At 41.7% G+C, this 26,309-nt stretch overlaps 1 long non-coding RNA gene across 1 annotated transcript; it reads left to right on the top strand.

Annotated features, from left to right (window-relative positions):
- Positions 1-766: 766 nt before the first annotated feature.
- Positions 767-3,291, top strand: LOC113966666. Its single transcript, XR_003533913.1, has 3 exons — positions 767-882; positions 1,014-1,074; positions 3,029-3,291. It is a non-coding gene; the product is annotated as an uncharacterized LOC113966666 (long non-coding RNA).
- The last annotated feature ends 23,018 nt before the right edge of the window (positions 3,292-26,309 follow it).

The following is a 26,309-nucleotide window of genomic DNA, read 5'->3' on the forward strand; positions in this document are numbered from 1 at the left end:
CTATAGTTCTTGCTTCTGGGAAGAGTGCACCAGAGTATAAAAAAGAAATTCAGACGTAGAAACAAAATAGATTTATTTTTTTTTAAAGTAGCAAACTTAAAACATTGCAAAAGGTTACAATGATTTAGAACACCCAGTCTGAGCGGCCACGCTTGGCTGTTCTCTGAGTACGTGTGAGGTGACTCTGCACACAGGGCTCTTGCAATGGCCAGAAAAATTGTGCTGCTTGCAGCCTCTTGCATTTCCCTGCTATCTATATGAGACGCACACAAAAGAAAATTACCTGCTTGCCATACAGGCACATGGCACAGATCAGTTCATGCTCCTCTGTCACAGTAAAGGCAAGTGCAACGTGGACAGAACAGCTGCTCCCCTGCCTCCTGTGAGGGAGGAGAGGTCAGCCATGCAGCCTGTTCTTCTTACGTAGTTTTCTGAGAATAGTTTATGACCAGGTTAACACTTTTTAAATTTGTTGGTATGTAGAATTGCTTGGGTTGGGAACTTCAAAGGCTGTCTAGTCCATTGTATGCTCATACCGTCCAACAGGGCTGTAGATATGCACCTACCTGTAATACATCACTAAGTTAGCCTCTATGTGCTTTGTAATTTCAATTCTATTATAATTGTCAAGCTGTGGGTGTGCACCTTTTCCCTGTTGAACAGACTCTGTGGTGTCTCTATCAGCAAAATCTAATTGGCTACCAGCATTCTGTTACCTCTATAAAGTAGCTGTCACAAAGGTGACACCATAGTGTCAACACGACTGATTGGCTGGCATGGTGAAAAGTAGTTACGTGGAATACAGCCTGCTTTAGCAGGAGATAAACTAAATTGCAGAAGATCACCTTCTTCATATACACAGATCACACAGATAGGAAGAAGGTACTCACTCAGTCACTCTAATATCAAAATCACCACAGAGGTAGACAGCTGTGCTCAGACTTCCTCTAGGCAGCCAGGAACTAGCTTATACACCTCCACTAAAGAGATCCCTTGTTATCCTTTTGCATCAGCTACCAAACATGGAGAAACAGAGGATTATTGAAGAACACGGGAGGTTGTGATAATGTTATCGTAAGTGAATGGACAAACTATCATTGTTACGACAGAAACTGGGCTACAACTACCATTGACCAAATTCTTCACTAATTTGTTGGCCCAGAAAAATCCACATTGAGCAGAGTAGGGGGAAAAAAGTCATAGTGACATATACACAAGGGGAGCAACGTAGCAATGGCACAGTTGCATTAGATGGATACAGGTTGCTATTATATGGGGTCTACAACACAAAATAAAGCCTTTCCTAAATATATAGAATTGTTGTGAGGGCCATTTAGATGAGATAGATGTATGACAGTCCAATCTCATCACTTACTCTGAAGAGCTAGAATATTACTGAAGTATCACTGAGCTTAAGCTAGGCATGATGGTTTCAAGAGGCACAAAGTTACGGATCAGTTAAGGAAAGCAGAACTCACATTGGCTCTCCCTCCTGGAGTAATGCCTGGTATATGGTACTCTTTGGTTGTTCCACTCAAATAGATAATTTTAGAATATTTTAGTATTGTTATTCAAGTTGACAATTACAAATGAGCATGAAAAAAAGAGTCTACCTAGGCACACTACGAAAACTTCAGCTGAAGCTGTGGTTGTCAGTACATTTAGGAGTATGGTGTTCAGTTCTGTTGTTATTGAGAAAAAGTGCAAGGGAACATCAAACAACTTGAATGCAACCAAAAAACAGACTCTTTTGGAAGAACACAATCCTCATTTACTCTCCTCTAAGCAAAAAATGAGCTGGTAGTGACCTGCAGATGGGACATGAAAAGAGCTACATGAGAAGACTTTCCAGGAACTACAGTTACAGTTCATCCTGTTGTTTTCACCAGAGTCAACATTACCTGTTAGGATTATTGAAAATATTCTCTCCAGCCTCTTGGTCCTTAAATTACAACTATCATTGCTATTGAAAACTGTGTCATTATCAGTGCTGCCCTGCCTACAAGAGAATGACAACAGTAACGTTTCATCATCCCCTGGCAGATGCTCTCTGAATGCAAGTACGTTGTGATTTGAGAATCAGATGACAAGCAAAAATGTAGTCATTTGACCAAAGCCTGCCCTTAACTGGACAATCTAGGCACCAGCCACATTCAAGTGGCTGAATATGGATCTGAATCCTGCTTACGGAGTAATAAGTTTTGAAGCAGGTGAAGGAGAAGGGCAACTTCTCATCCACCACTATAAGACACAACAGACCCACTGTTTTGCTGCATCTCCCATTTGGAGAGTAAATCTTGGGAAAGAAATTAAGCTGAAATTTTTAAAACTAGCATCCTCAGATCCTACTGCTTCCCATTACTGAATCCTCCCTTATGACCCCTGCAAAAGCAGCAAGGAAGGTGTTCTGTACACAGCAGGTAATACAGAGAACCTACACATCTGGTGAGTCAGAACATTCAAGGGAGAACAGCGAATTTCCTTTCACATCTCAGTTTTTAATTGTGTCTAAGTTTCTCAGTAAATATCTTTTCTTCCTGAAATTCATCATGACTAGATCACCTGTCAGAGGAAAATGCTTCTGGGGGTAAATTATATGTCATTTGGAAAACAGTTTTTAGAAATAGAAGTCTTGTAAAAGTAAAAAAAAAAAAAAGTCTAGTTTCTTCAAAACTATCAAAGGTTTCTCCATCAAAAAAACATGTTATGTCTGTAAACTCTACATTTGTTTTATTCATTATTTTCCCTTCAGAAAGTTCTATATGCAAGATTCATTCGTGAAGGGACAGCAAGGTCCTTTCTACATTAAGAAAACGTGCTCTGTATTGATGCAATTGCATTGGTGCCAACTTCCTTAATGTAGGCAGCGCTTCAGCTGACCTTGAAAAACACAGAATCTTTGCAACAGGGTTACAGACTTGCTGGAGGTTATGTGCAGTATGTAACTTTGAAAAACTTGAGTCTTTATGCTAGTTATTCTATATATCAGGAATGTTAATTCACCTCATATTTTTCTTGTGCGTGTCAGACAATATTCTAGGCCTACAGACGAAGGTGAAGAGTTTGCTGCACCATGCCTGGGTGTTAGCTACCTGCTGTGGTAGCTCTTCTTCATTCCTGTGCATGAAGTCCAGGTGGAGGGCAGCAAGAAAAAAAGAATTGAGGAATTGCTATTGGTTTCTCCAAGTTCCCCATCAATGTCAGATTCAAACCATTTGAAGTTATTAGAAGTGGAGCATTCTGTTGTCATTTTTCTCCTGTTTATATTGCCCCTGCAAGCAGATAAAATAAAGGAAGTGAAATTACAGCTCTGGAGGGCTTCTCTTCCCTCCTTTTTTTGTGCTTATGTCATTCTGTTTGACTGTTCTTCTTAACTGCTCAGGAACTGTCACTTGTATAGCATTCAGGGGGTCTCTAGCAATCCAGTGACAAAAAATAATATAGTGGGGAAAAAAATCACTAAAGAGGCAGATGAAAGAAGTGGTGAAGACAATATTAAAATAAACCCAACAACAAACAAAAACAAACAAAACAAAACAAAAACCAAACAAAAAACCCAAACAAACAAAAAAAGGAAAGCAGTGGGGCTGGAATGGTTGCAGTTGTTTGTGTGCTCTGGAAATATCACTAATGATGAAGTAGAGGCAATATATTGCTTTGAAACCCTCTATGACTCTTTTCCTATTCTCTACCACTCTGGAGATGAACTGTGCGCACTGGAAGTTTCTTTCTCTATCCCCCTACACCATCTCTTCCTTTTTCCTGTGATTTAACAGATACGGTAACCTTTGTGCTTTTTATTGTACACTCAGGAAATAAAATTCCACTCAGTTAAGCCACATTGTGAGTGGAAAGGCAGCCATCAACTCAGGTGGACTTAGAGTACAGCTGCTCAGAAAATCCAAATCAGGCAGTGTCTACACTCCATCGCAAGTTAAAGAACTGCTCCCCTGTCCTTTACCTGCCCTGGCTCCAACCTCTTATTTAATGGTAACCTGCAGCTACCTAAACTACTCAGAAAACAAAAACCCAGGTCCCATATCTCCCACTATCAGGTCTAGGGAGAATGACTTACCTCCTTGACTTAGAGGTCTGTGAATACACTGCTTTATAGGATAACCTAGAGTTCCGAAGGAGAGATGAGACAGAAGAGGTCAACCACATTAGATTCCTACCACTATATATTAAGGCAATTTTTTCCTTAAACAGAAGATTGGGAATCACCAAGAAGGGTTCTCTGTGTTTTGGAAAGACTGATGTGTACAAGGACTTCTGGGCTGATCAACAAAGTGCCCATAATTCTGTAACTCTATCACTAACAAAACCATTGTAAAACATAGAAACATCATCTGTAGGGCATCACTGAATTACAGTTCTGAGCCTGTGTAGAGATGAATTGGGGTGAAGATTATAAAAAGAGGTATGGTGTTCACTGAATGAGAGCTTTCAATTCACTGTGTGGAAAAAGGAAGAGCAATTATCATGTCTCCATCATAAATTCCTTCAGATGACTAGTTAATAAACATATTGGAAGAGCCACACAGTCCCCTCGCTCCTAAGGTCTGCCTGTGTCCTGTGTGAAAAGGTGTGAACACCCTTGCAATGTGCTTTGATCTGGCTCTGAGAAACTAGTATTCTTCTCAGGCTAGAACTCCCTCAGGAAGGCATTCTCTGGGTCCCTTAGGTGGACCTTTCTTTGAACCTTGTACCTCCACCATGGAGGTAGTTGAGTTCCTTGGCTTGAATGATGCCCACCATTTGAGCATTTGTTGGATAGATGGAGTGCTGGTACAAAGTGAAAGAAGTGCTATTTCTGGGCAATTTCAGCCTAGCCATAAATCTTGTGTCACAGATCAAGCCAAACTGGTAATAAATCTCGTAAGGCTTCTAAGACACAATGCCAGATCCAGTCCTTGGAAAATGGAGTACAATTCCATTGACTGCCAACACTTGTTTGCATGAGATTTTATCTCATTCCTTCTCACTATCCCCAATACCAATGTCTTCTGTGCTTTAACTGACTCTGAAGTAAATGTTGCTCCAAAAAAGAGAACTGCAGTCTAGAGATGGCCAGAAAATGCTATTTCCATACTATTTTCTCGTATTGTGAAAAGTTTTCATTACACACCATGTATAATATAGCTGGAGGCATAGCAGGCTCAGGACAAAGCCACAGTTCTAAATAAATATTCTTCTTAGCCCTTTCTGCCAACACCTCTAAGGTCAAAGTCTCTGGCTGCCTAGCTTGTCTTAGAGTATCCGAGGGGCATCATGAGAGTGGCTGCATCGACACACCAAAAAGAATTAATGCAGCACTCCCAGACCCTTAAGCAGCTCTGGACTTCCCCTGAAAGAACGCGGATGGCCCCTGTCAGAGGCTATTTCCCTCCATAGGAACATAACTTTGTGAGAACACATACCAGAAAGCTACAGATGGTCTACATCATCACACACAGTGCATCTCCCGCTGCTGCTCTCTCACGTACATATACTGTCCACCAAAACCTCTTTGGACAGCCTAAGGCATTCAGATCTGGTCAGTAGGGTGCTAATAGAGTGAAGCTGATCGGATGATCTCAGCAAGCTTTATGGCTTTTACACATCCTAGGGGACTCTCCACTTCCAGAGTTGCAAGAGCCAACCAGGGAAGATATCTTAGGATAAATTCCCCAGCAGGCATGTGTAAGACTGCCTAGTTTCTGAGTCAGTCAGTTGACAATGAGTCATTGCCCACTGGAGGGAAAAAACCAAGACCTGTCAAAGCTGTTTTTCAAAAACAAGAAGGAATGACTCAAGTTTAACAAATAGGTAGGCATTTGGCTGCATTGGGGAGGTCCTAGTTCTTGTTCCTGTATTTCCCAGCTCTCACATCCCAGATGAGTGCTCCAGCAGGCCTACACAACCAATTTCCTCCTCATTTGACAACTATGGGGACAGCTAATACAAAGTGTAATAGCCACTCCCTCACTCAGCCAAGGCTAAAAAACTACTTCAACTGTTGGAAAAAAACCAAAAAAATCACAAAAAACTCTGAGAAAAATAATGGCTATTAGGAACAGAGCCAGAGTGAGGGCTTTCATGTGACTTCCAGCTTCCTTGGTTAAACCCTTGGCCACCATGCTGTTTGAGTCCCAGGTCCAGCTGGTCTCTTTCATCAAAAGTTTCCAGCTGAGACCAAAAACTCCTTCCAAAAATGTTATATTAAAAAAAAAAAAAACCAAAAAAAAAAAAAAAAAACCAAAAAGCTGTACATTCTTGTATTTTCACAAACTGAAAGTTTCAACACAAAACTGTTGGAAAATTCCCCATTGAGCTTCTGTGAAAGATGCTCCAAGAAACAGCAGTGGTACAGATATTATAAATACCAAGTATCCAGGCTCCAGGTAAGCAAGAGTTAGATATAAGTGAGTCTGACCTTGTTTCTCAATCTCCATGTGCCATACTCATTCACTGTGGAAGCATTCAAACAAGCCAACAGTTTCTCCTTTTCTTTTTGCCAAATAATAAATCTTTTAGACAGCCTCACTGGAATTATTTGTACATGCAAATGGTCAGCTACTGGAATGTGTTTCTTTACGGGTTGTTGTTGCTCTTCTTCACATTCCCTAGGTTTCAGGCATTCCCTCATAGCATCCTCTTTGATGGAATGAGAAGACAAAATCAGCTGGAGCATAAAGGCAGAAGAGAACTGGTGACTATTCTATGGAATTATATAGAAGGAATAGCTTTTTTCTTGTAAAGGCAAGTGTTTTGGAAATCAATTATGGTACAGATACCTGAGTGCCAAAAAGAAATTGCTGGGCTAATTGGAGGGCCAATAAGACCAAAAGAATGCTGGGGACTCAGAAGGGACTGGGCAATCATGGTCCAGGTAGCAGGGCAAGAGTTGAATATTTTTATCTGCTAATATATTTGGATTGGATTTTTACCAAAAACTTTATAATGCCCCTTACTATTAAAACAAGAAAGAAAGATTAAGGAGTTGAGAAGTCACAAGTATAGGACAGTTTTGAAGAGGAAAGCTTTCTTGATCTTGAAACTCATTTGACTAAGAAATTGCTTCCTTCTGCCTCGTGTTTTTCATTGCAGCTCCCAGAATATCAAAGGAGGGCAGTCAAGTTATGATGACTGGCAAAGGCCATTACTTAAGCTTGACCATTAAAACAGAGGACAGAGATTAAGGCCAGATGACTTTACAGATAAGTTTGTTGTAAGTGAGGTTGCTATAAGCATAGACAGTGCTGACATCCAGTCATGTTCAGCTGAAGAAGCAGAGACACATCTGTGCTTCTAAAGGCACGAGAAAACATAAATGAAAAGCATTCCAAAAGACATAACCCCCTTTTTTTCCGCCTTTAACTAGTCCCAACAGATGTTCGTCCAACTCAGGCATTTCTTTGTGAAAACTTCAAAGAAGGAATTCTATAATCTTCTCAGGCAACCTATTTTAGTGTGTAGGTATTCTTACTGCTAGAAAGTTATTCCTAATATGGAGCAAGAAGATCTAGGTTACAATTTAAGCCCATCATTTCTCATTCTTTCCTTGGTGGATGTGGATAGTAGTCTTATCTCCACAGATATTGAAGGTCTAACAGCAAATTCAGCTTCCCTTACTGTCAGGTGTGGACCTTAATTACAAGATGATTTCAACTCTTACAGCTCATATTTGTGTATACACTATGCATATTTATGGCACTTGCCAAAGATGACTGCTTTGAATGGATGGCTGTGAGGATTTTGTTGAGTTAGAGAAAACAAATTGTCATTGCTGGCATTATAGCACAAGAAGCATTTTTCACACACGCTCATAAGTATTCCATACACACACACACACATATACAGTTTTCCCATTAAAATCAGTGTTGTTTACATACCCTGACAGTTCTGAGGGCAACCTAATGCTACCACAAGTGTACTTGGTCTCTATCAGCATGCAACCCCCCCAGTGCATGCACAGACACAAAAGCATATGAATGCTTATGTATTTGTGGCACAAACTTGCAGATGGTATAAATCAGTGTCGCTCCTACTCAGCCTAATTCCTATTCAAGTTGGCCATAAGGCATGAACAGACAAATATGTAGATCTCCACGTCTCCACAGCCATATGGGCTGTATACCCAGGTGGGTGTGCATTGCATACCTTCCTGGCCTGATGGATGCTGCAGAACAGCTGCCAGACTGGTCACCCAAAGCACAAAACTTGACCACCATCGAGTTTCCATCAGTAGGAAACTCAGTCTTAAGCACTAGAAGAAAGACTGTGAGCAGCAGTCTTTCTGCTGCGGTACAGCAGGGCCTTGTTGAACCAATTAGGGTTAACACATTTCTGGTTAATGAGAGGTGCCGGTCATGATTGTAAATTAATATTTTCCAGTGGCTACCCATGCACTCAAGTGTCAGTATTGATCAAACTTACCTCTGCCCAGTTAATGCTGATGGATTCAACAGCAACATACGCCTGCTCATCTGTTACCCAATTAAGATAAGCTCTCTACTCATCCTAATAGCTGTATTTATTGTCATCAGGAATATTGATGTATCTCTGTGCTAACTGCGAGCCAACATATACATATGAGCACATGCAAAGGACACAGCATTGCTCCGGGAATTGTTCCAGTCTCAAACCACAGGGAGAAAGCACTTTGTTAGCCTTCACGTTCTTTTGTCCATAGAGGCAGTATTTTCTATGGGGAAAGGAAAAGTAAAGGATCCTCCCCTTCTCTAGACTTACTAGACTAGATTCACACACGCCTTACCCTCCATCAGAGAATAAGCAGCACAGCAAGCTCCACAAATAAACTGCTTGGATCTTTAAAGACTAAAGCAAATGGAAGCCTCCTGTTGCACAGTGAGTCCAGCATGTGAGAAATACTGGGCATGTAAGGAAAATGCCTATGGGAGGAACCAAATAAGGATTAATGAGCATCTTTTTATATGGTTTTCTACATTTCTAGCCTGGCTGTCTGAGTCAGAAGCTGCTGGGTAGCTAATGGGCCTTGGGTAACGGACACGACAGCAGCTGTCTGCACAAAGAAAACAAACCCAAACAAACAACAACAAAAAAAAAACAAACAAAAAAGATTCTATGAAAACTTAACATTTTCCTTGCAGTGCAAGGATTTCATTCCTGAAAAGCCAACGTACAATTTAGCCAACCCAAGACGCACTTGCCCATTCCTGAAAACAGATTCCTGCATGTAGCAAATGGGCTATTAAATAGAGCAACAGATAAGGACCCATTTACTCATAAAAGGGTCATTCTAAACTAAAACAGAACTGAGAGCTCAGAGGAGGCCAGTTCATCTCTGCAGCCAAAGTGCAGCCCTGACAATCCCAGCTAAAGTGCCCATCCTGTGCAGACAGGATTGCATGCTGTGGTATATAAAGCTGAATTAAAAAAAAAAAAAGGATGTGAACGTGGCTCAAAAAGTTAGAAAACAGTTAACAAAGGTCTTTTAGAGTGCAACACATTATGGATACCTTTTTCCTGCCACATGAGCCAAATGAGACAACGCCATCTGACTTATGCAGAGGCTGAGTTTGGTCCCAGGCTGGAATCTCAAGTCATCAGTAAAAATCTATCTGGTGGTTTTCGTAAGTGGTAGCCTCAATTTGCTTCCAATTTGACAGATGCCTCCAAGGCAACTTATGGTCCTGGAAGCACCTTATTAAGCCACACTTAATGGCAGGTCATGCTGAGTGACAAAAGTTTGAATGGGACCTTGCAAATGGACGTTTTTAACCCACCAGAGGTGGAACTTGCAAGTCTGCTGCCACAGAGTGATGACAGAGCTCATGCTGCTGCTGTTTCTGTCCAATCTGTCCTTTAGATAAGTGAAGGACACCTATCTCCGGGGCTTTCCACTTAGTACTTTTCATCGTTCACTAAATTAAAAAGTGAGCAATTGACAGCACACCTTATTAAATGACTCCTCTCCCTTCTTCCCCCTACCACCATGGCCATGTTTTAACAGCCACAGACACTTTGCTGGTGTCTTTTTAATTTGATTTAACTAAAAAAATAACACACAAAGCCATTTGGCCTTGTGCCACTCAATGTACTGCTATAGAGTAGATATGAGTTATAGGGTAATATTTCACACCCTGTTGTGTCTTATTACTTAACTAATAACAATATTTACCCAGGGTTTTCCCCAAGCAATTCAGACAGGTTTAAAAGAAATCTTGATTAAAGAATGACAGCCAAAGTATTGGATGTTAAGTATAAATAAGAGTAATGTGAAGAGAGTGGAAGAGTTTACTGTGGCATCCTGGTAGTTTGCAGTAAATCAGTATAATATGAAAGTTCCTCTTTACTGGGCCTCTCCAGTTGCCATTTCTCTTGCTGCAGCCCATGTAGAGAGATGCCAGACCCCTGACTTGTACAAGTGCAGCTGTTGTAGGCTGCAGCTGCAATACACAGTGGTAGCGTTTGGTTGCCAGAGGCAGAACTTCTTACTCTAAGTCCTTAGCCACTAGAGCTAGGGGAATATCAGCCACCTCTCACCTGTCCTGGGGTTAGCCACCTAGAAATACAACTATAGCAAATTAGAATATCACAGCCTTCATTCTCCACAAACTCCCTGACACTCTCAGTAGCTTGCAACTTCAAAAAGAATTTTAGCTCATATAAAAAGCCACCTCTAAGGGTATTATCTATGAAACTCACTGTTGGGGCAGACAAAGCCAAGGACCAAGTAAATTACAAGGGTATTAGACATTACCAGTAAAAACGTTCCCATTCAGGTTAGAGAGGATATGACATTTTTACTGGTTCACATAACTCTTTCACCAGTCAAGCAGCAACTGTCTCTTTGGTAGATTATTCCGTGTTCTTTGCACCTTGCAATTTCTGCTGAAATAGTAGATGTTGCCCTCTGTTCAAGGCAGGATACAGAGCTGTCAAAGTCCTCATCTCACTTTCTTTGGTAATTCTCCAGCTGACTAAGAGACTTAAGCAACACATCCATTCAGCTAAGGAAGGCACTGCAGATTCCTTCCAACCTAACTGCATTCAGAAAACTCATCTAATACTGTAAATACAAGGACTCCTGTCAAAAGCAAAGAAGAAAAAATACATTCAAATTTATGTCCAAGTTGCTGTTTTCCTGACTGCCTCGTAGATTACCTGCTCACTGGAAGGAGGGGTGGAGGGACCATCACCACTCTCTGCAGCTTTTTGTTTTCCAGTGGAGATTTCCCCTCCACAAGTTTACCAGCCTCTGAAGTAATTCCTGTGTAAGAGTGGCTAAAATCATTGCGCTAGTAGAGATGTATGCAAGCCAGGACTGGGCACTCTAAATAATGTCATTTCTGTAGAACTACTTAAGCTGATGAATGGGAAAAATTGTTACTCAGAAAAAACATCATTCCAAGATGCTGAAAATTTTGAATGAATAAAGAGTTTAGAATTTGGTCCAACAGTAGTAATTTTGAAGCAGACATCTTAGGGAACATGATTCTCTTCTGACCTGGCATTGTGGCAGAGGATGCTCTTATGGTCTAGTCCCACATTATACCAACAACATTCTGTCACTGGCTGCAGTAGGCAGTAGCTGAGGAGAAGTGAAATGACTAGACTAAACATTTACCTCTTTGATCAGGCTCTGCAGACACTGTCTTTTCATCTTTCAGTATTTCAGCATTCCCCAACCTTGCTTCCACCTTGGAAAGACCGGGTATGAAACACTTCGTCCTCCCAAGAATCTTTATACTGCAGAAGAGCCTATGGACAAGCAACTGAGCAGTATTTGCATTTGCAGGGTCTATATCTGTTCTCAAATGAGATCCAGCTAGGGAAGGTCACAGCAGTACAAGGACAGGGAGAGACAGAGATCCTTCTTTGTCACCCCACCAACAGGGAAAAGAGCCCTATGAGCCAAGCAGAGTCATGTGGAGATGACACCTGTGAGCAACTAAGGAATCAGGGAATACCGCATTTCTGAGAATTGCTCCTTATTGATAATATATAGTCCTAGCTAAGGGAACACCTTATATTTTTTCTTTTCACTGACATCACCTGGACTTGCAGTGAAGTTTTATCTTACCACATACTTCCTCTTCTCCCTACTCATCTCCCCATAAGTACACCAGCTACATTTAGTCCAGCTTTCCTGCTTTCAGGTCTGTACTCCATCAGGTGCTACCCAATCTCTCCCCCGTTCTTTTTTCTCTAAACAGACACCTACCTAGAGTTCTCTCACACATGAGTCTCTACTTCTTATAGCCTTGAGAGTTCTGGTTGGGAATGGTATGGACTCACTATTAACTCTGCCAGCTGTTTTATCACCTTGACTCTCAGCATACCAAACCAGAAAGGCCTTTGTTTTCCAGGACACCCCTCCCTACTGATTCTGACTGGGTGGCTTATCATGCAGAAGCAGCAGCTTTTGCCCTGGCAGCTTATTTCTACATGTCAATCCTTCTGTGCTAGTAAAAAAAGAGCCTTTCCTCTCCTACTCTGGACCCCTAATGTTTGTCTTTCATTTCTTTCCTAAGGGAGGGTAGGGAATCATCCCTCTTGGCTCAGCTGCTTCTGCTGAGCATATTCTGGCCCTCTGCAGCAGATAGAGCTTTAAAGGAAAGTAGAAATGCCCTTGGGATAGGAGATCATATCCTTATGAGTTAAATTACAGATCAGGGGCCAACCACTGCCAAAAAGAATAAACATGGCAGACAGAACTAGTTTCTGTTAGGAAAATAGGGATTACACTTTTAAAACAGAAATGCAGGATGATAGAAGTCATTCAAATCACCATGCATATGCATAATGGGTCCAGAGCTTTAACAGACCTAGTTTAAATGGGTCCAGGACTTATCCATCAGAGTCAAGACAGACAGATCATACTCGGCCCAAGAGCAACACCAACTGTTGCTCTTTGGAGTTATGGGACAGGCATCAACAGACAGAGCGGTAGGTAGGAGAAAAAATGGCATAAACTACAGTTCCCATGAACCCTTGTAGTGACTTAAGCTGCTGCTGTGAAAACTGTATTTTTACATTTTATTCCAACATAGAATAGATATAGATCTGTAACAGGGAAAGGTAATTTCCATTTTCTCTTAGCCTGTGGATTTAGCCCTTGAAGGAAGGCTGATCACGTGTCCCATTCATCTCTTTCTTTTTTTTCTTTTTTCTTTTTTTTAACAGCACAGCACTTATTTTGGAAGCCCTTGCTTTCCAGTCATGAGTGATGTACTTCTCCTGTTGAAAGACCTGTGCCCAGACTTCTCACTCTCTCTCTGCTGCTAGATGTCTTTTCCCTAACTCACTCTTTTCCAGCTCATGTCAACTTTATCATCTGTTAGGAGTGGGGGAAGGACGCTAAGCACCCTCTGAAAAGAAATAAAATTTTAAAAAGATAAAAAGGAGGAACTTTAGGTAAAATACCTAAAGGAAACCCAAATTCTTAATAACAGAGAATCATTTTGCAAAACACTGCTTTCCTCTGAATACCCAGTTCATTAGCTGCATTGGGAAAGGTTTCTGCTGAGATAGTGGAGACCCCTGAAGCACACAGGATCCAGAGGGAGAGAAATGAGAGACTACTAACAAGGTCTGTGTAGAAAAATACGACTCTCTTAATAACACTCTTCTATGTCCTCCCCCCATCCACTCACTTAGCCTTCTATTTCTTCATATAAAAATGTATTTCAGCATCATTTCTCAACCACTCCAATTCTGCATCCTTTTTGGTACCCTAACTCACTTCCACTCCGCTTGCCTGACTTTGCTCACCTTGGTAGGAAGACCATTGTACTCATGCTTACTTTCACAAAACAAGCCCCATTTTTTTTACCATACTTCCTTCCTACCCTCTGTGGCATTCATTCTGTAGAGATGTAGCAGCCTATTTCATAAAAACTGCCCAGGGAACACCACCTCCCAGCCATCACAATACCTTTTGTTGTGCTGCTACCCTGTCCCCAGTGGAAGAATCTTCAAAGTCCAGGCCCCATCTGTTACACCTTTTCTGTTTTAAGACATGCTCTTGGGAGTCATGCAAGTATGGCCTCCCAGTGCCAGTAAGGATGATGTCCACCCTTGCACAAAGATCAAATACTGATGTCAGGTCCTGGAAGTGGTGATGTGCTGGAAACAGCAATCTAGGGATGAATATATTGGTGTGTGCAGTCTCCCTGTAACCATGAGAACAAAACATGTACTAAGATATGCAAGAAAATAGAAAATTTCCCAGTTTTGTAGCTGCCCACATTATTCCTGAGATACGAAATAGGCAGTATAAAGGAAACAGAAGGAAAGATTATGATTTTGCCTGATTACCTAGCCCTGACCATTGAATTTCAACTAAAAATTTCACTATCAATATACCTGTGTTTGAGCTACAATCTCTCTTCTAAACATCAGGCCAGTCTTGATTTGAAAAACTGATCTAGGGAGAGTTATCATTTCTCCAGGTGTTTCATCCCAGTGGAAAGTTATCCTAACAATTAAAAATGCCTTACTCCCCTCCCTTTTTGTTCTGTAATTCAGTATGCAACTACTGGGTGTTGAGAGACTTTTCTTTGCCAGAATTGCTGCAGTCTGCTTCCTAAGTAGGTAAGCAGGGCCTATAGTGATGATCCTTCTCAGTCTTCTCTAAATAGATTGAGTTTCCTAGGTAATTTGAGGCAGTTTTCCAAATTTTGCATCATTCCAGTGGGTTCTTCTCTGAACCCTTTCCCATTTATCAACAGGGCCTTGATACATTTTGTAACACAGTTAATGTTGCAAGAGAAATCACTTTTTTTTTATTTTCTAGGCTTTTTTGTGCTTGATTTCTCACCCATAACATTACACATAACTACATACCATATGCAGTAAAAAAAAAAAATACACACAGGAAGCTCTTAAAGGTCAAAAACTAAACTAGCAAATTTATACTAGATGAAGTAATCAAATGCTATTAATTTATTTTTTTTCTGTTCCCACCTCTGGATGCTAGATGCTACAGGAGCTTAAAGCACCTTACCCGGTGACTTTTTAGGTTCAGAGAGAAACAGCCTGATCCTACTGTCATTTCTTCCTTTGGAAAACCATGCTGCAAGACTTGTTAGGGGAAATTTTTTCCTGACACCTAAATTTTTCATGTGGGTAATTTAATCCTATTTCTTCTACAGCCTTAAACCATGCTATGTAAATCTTCTTTCTTCTACATCCTTAAGCAATATAAATTACATCCTATTATTCCTACATCCCTAAGCCAATCTAACTAGCATCCCTTTGTTACTCCTACACCCTAAAGCAAGCCTGCGTGTCTCTTTAATGTGTCCAATCCTTTAAAAGCTTGTAAAGAATACCAACGCCCTAGGTGGGTTGGTTATATACTTGCTTGCTTTCATTTTGGTACATCCACCATCAGTGAAACTTTGCAATTGATTCTCTGCATTTCTTTTGTCTCTCAGACTCATATCAAGATACCTCAGTTCAGACAGATCCGGGATATCGTTACTGCCAATCATAATAGTTCCAATCTTGCCAGTTCAGAACTTGCTACCCTTGCTTATGAAACTCACAGTCTCGATTGGGGTATCTCTTTCTATTATATGTACACACACATATATAAATTTATTTTGTCCTACAAATGCAATCACTGTTGAATTTCACCCAAATCACATATGAACTACTCTTTAGAGTAACTGTGTTGAATAGAGGATGGAAAACACAAATAACCAAAGTTCCCAGTGAAGAGTGGTGAGTGTTATCTGCATGAGAAGCAAACACACAGAAGAACAAATTGTTTCTTCAGCAATAGAACAAAAGTAGCTCATCAACTGAGTTTTGGGTTGAAATTTTTGTTTTTAGTCTTGCTTACAATCACTGGACCTTAGACTGCCAGCTGTACATAAAGCAGCAGCATATACAAGGATACAAGACCAATCTACCCAGTACCATAGATGGTATTTTAGACACGCCAAAGCTTTAGGTACATCCAACACTCTTGCCTAGTCTAGACACAGCTGAGATCACTAAATCCTTTCTCCGCTAGAAGGATAAAAGTGACTGTAAGTTACTCTCTTATTTTGGTGCTCTCCATCCAGTAGACAGAATTTTACCTATTTGCAGACAACAGGACAATCAGAAAGAACAATCCAGCTTTACACCCTGTTGTTTGGACTCTTAACCCATAAAAGGCAGGTTTTAGCCCACTCTTTCTGGAGGTGAAAAAGGTCTGTTCCAAAGATGCCAAACTGCTCGCTCAGTTTGAGCTGCCATCAATAGTGGCTTAATTACAGAATTACAGGATCTTTGGGATTGGAAGAGATCTCTTGAGATCATCTAGTATAATAACATGCTTTCAAGACCATAAGTCATCTTTGGGGCATCAACTGTAACTGATCTCCTGCCAAGCAAAGGAATAGCAGTGATTGTATTTCGGTTAAAAAACACCCTGCCATACACAGATCCTCTTTGGGAAACTCAGCAGATATTTAGGTCCCATTTCCCTTAAATAAGGATCTTTGTGTTCTGGTGCTGTAAAAATGCCTGATGGCCTATATAACAAAAACACCTTAAGAGCAGTTATCCTCAAAATGCAGCTGACATTTTGAGGGGGTTTAAGACGGCATTTTGGATTTGACCAAGATGACACCAAAGGGGAAGGCATAAATGTCTTGCTTTGGCAACACTACTACAAAAATTATGTTCTGGTTAAATTCCAACTGTTTTCCCTAACTTTTTGGTCCAGTCACAACACTAAATGATTGATTACTTCACCAGGTTTGGAGCCCAAACTGGAGTAGTTCTTTCTTGGCTCAAACTTGCATTAGAAGATTCTCAGCTCAAGGTAACTGACTCTTCACCACATAACAAGCACTCCCTTTTGTGACACATAAACATTTTGTTTCATTGCCTTATCTTTTTCTAGATATATAGAACACACTTTTCCCTAGAGCTCAAGTCGCATTTGCATAGTTGAATGAAAGTGCCATAAATCTCCTTTTCAGCAGTAGAAAGCAATGGAGAATGAATTCCTCTTGCAGCCCTCTTAAGCAACCATTTATCTCATTGCTGCACTTATGTTCTGCCTTTTGGGGTCAGTATGGTCCTCTGACTTGCCAGGGTTGTTCACTAATCCATACTGAAGACTCTTTCCCTTTGAGAACAAGGAGCTCCTGCAAGTCAAACCAAACCAGTAATGACTCCTGATGAAAGGTAATCGGATGCCTCTCTGATAATTAAGCAGAGCATTAAACATTGCAGAGGATTTGTCCATCAAAACAGCTGCACAGATATACTATATATAGTTCTGTCAGTTCATAAAAGAACCAAGACTGAGGAAAGATTTTTGTTGTTATTATTATAGAGATGAACCATAAAAGAGGTTTTAACTCCTGACTTAGGTGAAAAACAGTGGGTTAAGAATGAAGACTTCATATCAGAGATCATTTTATGCTGTAATACACAATATTAGCATCCCGCTATGGTAGATTGGAAACTGCTGTGCATACTCCTACCGGTGCTTAGTGGGTAGATAAGACCAATTTCTTTTCTATGGTCTTAAAAGAGAAACAAAGTTTGTATTAACAGGATTCAAACATTTCAACAACATGTTGACCCTCTTAGCCCATATGACCATCAGAGAGGTCAGAAAAGTTTTTAGCTCTTGAACAGCCCAAATGCTAATCTTTGTCATATTGTACTGTCCCTGTGGAATTCATCACCATTTGTTCCATTACACAAAGAGGGACATTTGGACTACTGTATCAAAAAAATCTTTCTAGTGCTTGTGTGAAACAATTCTGCATCCTCTCATGCTCAGTTAATAGTCTGAATGATATTTACTTGCTTCTATTTGAATATTTGAATGCAATGTCTGAGTCCTGGCTGGTTGCTGAGCAGACTTCTCCAGACGAGTTTGAAACACATTTGGCAGTTCTTTGCCCATATGGGCTCCCTCAGACAGGCCTCCTAAAAAAATCACACAACTAGACAGTTGCTTAGAAAAGAACACGTGTTCCCCTCAGACATGACAGGTACTGTTAGCCTATGACTTCAGCTACTTTAGCATAGTCAGATGCTACAAATGAGTCTAGTATAAAATAGCATTTAGTTAGCTAGCAACCCTCTCTCAGTAATTAGATGGCAGTTTACTGTGCTAGATGACAAACTAAGCAGACTATCTCCTAATGAAAAACTATTGCCTCTGCACCAAGTAAAAGGACTGTAGTGAACATAATAGCCCAAGGAACTGTATTTCCATCATGTAAGGAAACTTTCCTGTCCAGGCATCCAGGAGCCTTTCTGGCAGTCACACTCACACTACCTGGGCTGGGACTGAGGTCCCTTTCACACCTACACACCCCACACTCACACAGCCAGACTGGGTTTTCTTACTGGTTCAATCCCAGGTTTCTGATTGCAGTCTCAGACATCTTGATCCTTAAAATAATTTAATCTTGGTACAATAACTAAATAACAAAATACCAGATCAAGCTGGTACTCTCGAGGAGGGACTCCAAACAAAGAAAATCCTGGGCTTTTATACCCTCACAGTGTAAGGGTGGGAAAGTCTGAGTCCATGGCTCCTGCTGTCTCTCAGCATCCAGTCATCCAGCTGGGCCACAGCTCCTGGGGCCCTTTGTTGTGCAAAGGATCGACAGTTCATGGCCGCTCGGCTCAGCCTCCTGTAGCTCACACAGCAGCCACACATCGAGCTACTTGCATTGAAGGTATTCCTCAAGCATCAGTTTCTCTCCTTCTGCCCCTCTCCTTCACTTGTCTCCCTCTTCCTATTCTGCTTCTGGTGGAGATGCATTTCCACAACATGTAGCCTTTCCCCTCTAAGAAAATTTTTCTTCTAGCATCAAGATGAAATACTTAAAAGGGATGGTATTTATGAAAAACACTCTACCCTTCACTGCAAACTTCTCAGGAGCTGGCACTGTCCAGGACCAATGGAGCTTCTGAGTGAAGCCATGTGGCAGCTTTCTGACATGCCTACAGTGAGAGTCTGGGAGGGCTGGAGCCACAATATCTTCTAGTCAACAAAACATGACTATCTCTGAAATACCTCTCAATATCTATAATTGTCCTAAGCTGGAATCCTAGGGAGCCAAAAAAACCCATAGATGTGAAACCATTGATGGTATGAAGTAAGAGAAGGAGAGGGAGCAATGCAAAGATGGGAGTAAAGGAGTGAGAGAGAAGGCAAGAGATTTATTCAGCATTTCCTTGTCTGTCTCCTCCACAAACTGAATCACAGAAGCATGAAAGTAGATGTATTGAATCTCAAAGGAAATAAAAGAAGTGGAAAATTAACTACTGATGAAAAAAATAGCTGTGTCCAGGGATTCCCACATATCAACTCTGAGCTCCTTCTTATCAGCTTAGAATAGAAAAGGCCAAGGGACTGGGGAGGAAAGGTCAAACACTGACAGAAAACACAGGCAAGGGAAAAATGAGATCTAACATGGAAATCAAAGCAGAAGAGCAGGATGGAAAACAGTTGATCTCGTTTCAGACGATTTTGCATGCAATGCCCTCACTGCCATTTCCCTATTTCAGCATCATGAATGGATGAAGTTGGTTTAAGGCTGAGGCTTAGAAAGAGCCACAACACTTTCTACCTTTCCTACCATTCTCCCCTCTATTTCGCAACATGTAATAACAGTGGGTTGGGGAAACCTCATAGAGCCACAATATGCACTGGCACACAGCCTACTGTGAACTGCTGCATGCCAGGTCTCAGCTGACCTCAGGAGCTCTCCCCTGCTGGTTACTAATGGCTTAGATAATGTGCACAAAGTTCATCTGTGCAATTCTGTCTGGATCCTGGGCCTTGTGTTTTCCTGCATCTTACACCATTGTTTCCCATTAGGTTTGAATGAGCTTTCACCTTATTCTCTCCTGGGCCTCCCCATCCACTCTGATTTGAGTGGCCACCTCAGGTGTCCAGATGAAGGATAAAGGAATGCCTCCATGTTTCTTTCTGATCACAGACAGGTCCACTGCATAGTCTCATTGGAAATCACTGAAAAAAGACCGGAATAAGTGTATACTGTTACTATTGCACACAGGTAGTCATTATATGAGACCTTAAAGAGTGGCTTCCAGTGGAAGTAAAACTGGTTGTCCTAGTACATTCCAAATAAATTGCTCCACCAAAAAAATGCCACTACCCCACACCCCTCCAATACATACCAGTGACCAAAAATGTGCAAAGCTGTCTCCTTTTTAGAAATCTCCACTGAACCCCAAAGCTTGGCTCCCAAGGAGCAAATGTGACCCCGAAATTGCCTTCATCTGGACAACAACCCAGCTATTCAGATTGCTCCCTCAAATCAGTATAAGCACAATGTCAGCAACATCACCTCTTCATAAGGCTGAACGTTTGCTCAGTCAGTCAGGGCCAAAAAGGACACACGGACAGACAGGACATGCCTGGGGACACACTGGGGACATAATTCAGCAGAGTAAATTACAACCTCTTACAGAAAGAGCTAATAGCTTTAAAGACAAGAACAAGATAAAAGTATGTGGGGGGTAAGCAGGACAGATGGGTTAACAAACATAATAGGATGTGCATAATTCTCAGCTACTCAGGAACAGTAATCACAAATCACCACCTGCCCAGTTACTATCAGATGGCAGGTTTGCCTCTTCACAACAAATCTGTTTCCTGTGTATACATCACAATCTTGGTGAATTTACTTACTATAGTAACTTTTCTTGTCCTACACAGACAGCTCAGCTCTGGAAGAAGCTTCCACCTTCCTGTACCAGACGTTATTTACTATATTTGACTTAGCCATGTCTGAGTAAAGCAGCTGAAACAAGGAAGTTTTCAGTGTATCACTGCACCTCATTTTGGCTTGCAGAAGCTTTTAGTTTATGCAAGGCTTGACTTTGAAACTACAGTCGAGCACTGCAGGACATATTTTGAACTGCTTTTCACTCAAATGGAGGCTATTTGCTGTTGTGGTACCAAGAGGAAATAAATATGGAACCTTACAAACTCATTGGAACTGCCACATCACAAAACTGAGCTTACTGGGAGAGGTCGCGCATAACATTTTTGAGCAGAACAAAAATTCTACTTGTGAAGAATTAAGTGAATTTGGGTCAATTTTGACATGCACGCTTCTGGATAAAAGAAAAAAAGTGAGATGTGGGGAAAGAAATCTCAGAAGAGTCAGATTTATTTTTTTTTAAAACTGTTGAAATGATGTTACCATTTTTAAAAACTGTCCACGCTTAAGAAAAAAGACTTTTACAAGAAAAGAATTAACATCCTCCCTACAATTAAAAGAAACTTTTCTTTTTCAGTTTTGGATTGAATGAGGTACTGCTGGGCAATGGAACCCACTATTCTCTTTTTCCTTCAGCTTACTTTATTTTTTTGTCCAGTCATCGAATTGAAAGCTCCATTATTCACACAACTCAATCTGAAATAAATAAAAGAGCAAACCAGCTGTAGACTCCTTACATTCTGAATTAAAATGTCAGGCTATGGCAGACATGGTAGAATATTCCATTGTCAGAGAATCACACACTATATAATCCCTTAATTATAACCAAACCTTTAGCAGTAGTTTCATGCACTCATAATATCACTAGATTTCAGGTATCCTCATTCTGAGCTGAACTTCCCACAGAGCATTAAGGGCACATGCAGAGAGCAGTAGGTCTATGAGATGATGGTTATCTAATTCCTGTGATGAAAAAAAAAGGAAAACATCTGTCAGTGAGAGGGAAACTTGCAACCTTGGGAGCTTTTGTCATGGGACAGTGACATTGCTGGCTTGTCTCTAAAGAAAACCTTGGAAGTGAATTCTCCAGAGGAAAAAGAATGCAATGATAGGAGGAAACTGTTTATTTGTTAATTTAAGCCTAAGACTATGGAGGAAACGGAACCTGGGCTTCAGAGACTTAACTGGATAGCCAGGAAAAAGCACAGTTAAGTCCACAGAAGTGAAGAATCTTCATAGATCAGCAGAGCTGACCCAATTTGCCTCTCGTTTCCCAGGCATCCCTCATCCACAACGGCTGAGTGACGTGGAGGATAGTGGACACCAATCTAGAGCCTGCATCCTACATGAGGCGGGCAAAGGATAGCCCATTCCACATAGAGGCATAGGGTCATACTAGATTTTCAACAGCTTATTGCAAGTTATCTTCCCTCCCTCCTTCCCTCACTCTCATCAGGGCTTCTTTTGGCACGGATTTAGCCTGTCCAAGCAGCCAGGTGAGCAGAATGGACTTTTGAACCTGTGCTGGCCAGAGGGATAAGGGAGACATTCTTCAGGCTTGCTCATTCACTCACCACTCAGCCACAGCAATTTCTCGTTATCGTTGTCCATGAGCCCGAGCCCACAGAAATGAAGAAAGTGGAAGTTATTTTCTGCCGTTGTTTTGAATGTGAAGTAGAGCAGAGCCTGGATTTCACTCTCAGGGCACTGCAGGGTCACAGGTAGTGCATAGACAGTACAATTGCTTATTTCTCCCCAAGGCATTGCCCGCAAGAAAGAGAAGAAACACACAGCACTGGCCAGGGTTCATTGCTCTTGGGAAACTGCAGCAACATCCCAGAGGTGAGCCAGCCCAGTCAGAAATACCAGCTCAGAGGTGAAGCACCATGCCACTTTGGCACATGCACAAGACAGCCACAAATCTGCAGCTAGGCAGATTCAGACTAGCAGTGTTTAACTGCAAGAATAATAACCTTCTGGGACAGCATGCCAAGGCTTGTGGGGAGGCTTCATTGCAGGGGTGTTGTTAAATCCAGCCCAGATTATTCTGAGCTGTGGTCCAAATACAGCACCAAGAACCTGAGGTAGAAATTAGCACAGAGCTACCCATAGCATCATAGCACTGTGTCATACAGAGCACTGCAGTTGATAAGCATATGATCTTCCTCAGCCCTTCATACCAAGCACCCTGTGTCAAACAGTCCCTTAATCTGGGGATTCTTATCACGCAGTGATCATGGTGTGAGGAAGCCCAGGAATGTGGGTGATGAATATACAAGACTATCCCTACCATGCATTTTGTGAGGGCTTTTTGTATTCTTCATGTTTGAACCAGCAGAGTATGTTAGGCATTCTTACCCTCTCTGCTGTCTTCTGGTGTTATATAAACCAAAGTAAATCAACCTATCCCAACTGGCTACCACACTGAGACTTCTCAGGCTTTCAGTAGGTGAACCCAATGGCTCAAGCTCCACTACTCAGGAGGAACAAGATGGTATCCCCTTCTGCATCTCACTGCCTAGGCACCCAAGTGAGCTTAGTCCTCTTGTCAACATGACACAGGAGGAAATAAAAGCAGAGCATCATCACAGCTCGTCTTCTACACAAGAACCTGGTATCTCCTCGGGGGGGGGGGTGTGGAGGATTTAACAGTATTTTTCCTTTCTTTGCAATTCACAGTCAATAAAACTAGAGAGCGCTTAGTCTCCTTCTTGCACACTCTATTTTCTGGTTTTTGATCCTTTGTTATAGATCTGAACCTCTGAATGCACTGGGAAGTGTTTTGCTGTAGAGTATGAGTTTGGGGATACTCCTAGATCCTTCAGTTATTTCCTACCAATCTTGTTCTACATCACCATAGCTGCTAGAGAGAGAAAGAGCAGAAAAGGTCTGGTAACCCCTGCAGTGCCTTCTAGCTTGGTGCTCCAGTATTTCCTGATCAGCAACTTGAAGTAGGGTAAAAGAAAAAGGAGACCTACAAACATTCTCATTGAATTCCACCTGCTCCCTGGCAATAAGTAATTTTTAGGGTAGGAGGGGAAAATCTGCACTACAAGCAAGTCAAAAATAGGATATGAATCCTAATAAATATATACGAGTAGCTCTGTAGCACACTTCATCATCCCCTGCTGCTGTGGTAAGCATGCAATTTGGCACAGTTGGGCCCCTTGCTTGGATGGCTTCCCTAAACTCCGATGATGATCTTCAGGCAAGAGAGGCAGGTAAATACTTACCTCACAGAATCTCCCAAGGACTGCAAGTCTAACCTGTGTTGGCCTAACCTACCTCCCCTAGAAATATCTCATTGGAGTAGCTGGCAATAACAAAAACAACCTGGACATTTAAGTCTGTGTTCCCCATGAACTGCCCCCAAGAGTCACCAACTTAATAAAACACTAGCCCTCTGAAAGACCACTGGAAGAAACCTCCCTCACTGCTTCCCTGTGGATTTTGGCTAAGCCCCGCACTGAGGTGAAACTCTTCTGCGGAACTGAGGAACAGACCTGCTGTTATCACCATTGTGCTCCTCAGGCAATGCCTCAGCTGACTTCTTTATACTCTCAGAAAGCAAGCCTCCTGCCCTTCACCTTTCCCTCCAGCCAAGCCCTACCTCTCGCCCCCACTCCCATCACTGCTAGTGGGCTTGATGAGAGGGCTACATCTTCCTGCCCTCAGATAGCTGCTCTTGAGAGGGAAGGAAGCTCACCCAGATGGATTTCAGCAGTTCTCATGAGTATTTTATGGTCTTTTACTGATTTACAGCCAGTTCAGCATTTTTGTAAATGGCTATAAATTGGATTGAAGTCATAAATCATAACAAGAGAAAGAGAGACACAGTCTCTGAGTCCCAGCTCAAGCTAAACCAGCCTCTATGAATATATGGAAGAAACCTGCTCCCTCAATCAATATACACAGCTCAGGCTACAGTAATGGTCCACAGAGTCCACCCCCCATTCCTCCTCCACAGAGCTCTAACAAACAGCAGTTACTGTGTGTGAGACACTGAAAATACCTCCCTTCCAACTGCCTGGCAAGGCCAGCTGTAACATAGGACTGTCCCCACCACATCACAGTCTGAGTGCTTTCTGACCTTTGCTGTACTTACACGTGCAAACATACACATCCCCTGTGAGCAGGGAGGCAGACCAGCACTCTTCACACCAGGCTCACAATTTCTTCACACAGATCAGCAAGGGGAGATTCCCATCCCACATACCACTTTTGGGAGGTGATGTTCTTTCTTCTTGAGTGAGATTGGCAGAAAGTTGCAGGTTGTTATTCTTCTGAAACACTTGATTTATTCCACATGGAGCACTGAGACCTGAAATGCCTTGTTTCCACTCCACGAGCCTGGCACCTAAAATCTAGGGGTTTATGTCTTTTTCTTTTGCTTCCCTAGGTCATTTTCAGAATCTAGGCTGTAAGCATTTCTGAAAGCATCTGACACAGCTGTCCAGCTGCAAGCTAGACTCTTCTTATTTCTGTAGATGAGTGCAGCCCAGGATCTGTTTTTTTCCATTTCCTTAACCTAACAGCCACTCTGCTTGCTCTCAACACTGAAACGCAGGAAGCACCAGCTCACTCCCCCACCCATCCTTGCAGCTCACCACAAGCTGTCCTGCAGACTCCAAAATCCAAGCAACTCAAGAGACTGCCACTACCAGGCTTTTTGAGGTCATGAGGGCTGCCAGGTGAGTTGCCTTGGGCCTCACTTTCTAGGCAGAGCACCTGACGGAGATAAGCTTCAACCTCGTCCCTTACAGGCTTAAAGGCCTCCTGCTGCTGCTAGTACAGGAGGAAGAAGTCCTGCCACAACTATAAAGAGGGGGTTTGCTTGCTCATAGGCATCTGAAAAGCTGCCTCAAAGGCCTATCCAGTACTTACATAGGCATCAGAGCCTCAGCATTATGATCCTGACGTATTGCGGTATTGCCTAGCTAGTGGCTAAGGATGCAAATCCTATTCACACAGGTAGTGACCCCTTTTCATGTCTGCTTGGTTCAGACTTGAGTATGTTTATTTATTATTTAGATAGATGGATTGATTTAGTCTATGCATCTATTAAAATGGAATTATGTGCCTTGCTTTCTCTATATTTTGTTTTTTTAAATTCAAGCCACTGGTTAATTGCCAGCACGAAGAGAGGATGACCTCACAGTAGAGTACCCTAAAAAAATGAACCACTGATGAAGATGTCATTTTCTAATAGCCTGAAAGAAGAGGTGAACTTCTTGTTTATTCAACTTTTCATTAATTAATCATTTTGCTGTTACTTTGTACTCCCCCTTGTATCCACTTTCTTTTTCCCACTTGTCTTACTTTTACTTGTTTGTGCATCATTGTCTTTGTGATAACACCTCAAAGCCCTAGATTGGGACTAGCTTCCTACTGCACTGAGCACAAAACAACCCACAAAGACATTCATGTTTATAGGTGGGTAAGGGTGACTGTTTCTGGAGTTCTTTTGAGTTTTATTCCCGTAGCTTTGAGCAGATAGTCCAGACACTACTATTAAGGGTTCTGTCAAAAGTGTCTAAAAGTAAGACCCAAACTGGTAGGTCAGAGTCTCTTTAGAGGACTTGTTTATCTTTGGGAGCCAAATGTAAAATGGTTTTT

This window comes from Neopelma chrysocephalum, unplaced genomic scaffold (assembly GCF_003984885.1).
Source record: "Neopelma chrysocephalum unplaced genomic scaffold, ASM398488v2 Primary Assembly neopelma1_60, whole genome shotgun sequence".
NCBI classification, from domain to species: Eukaryota; Metazoa; Chordata; class Aves; order Passeriformes; family Pipridae; genus Neopelma; species Neopelma chrysocephalum.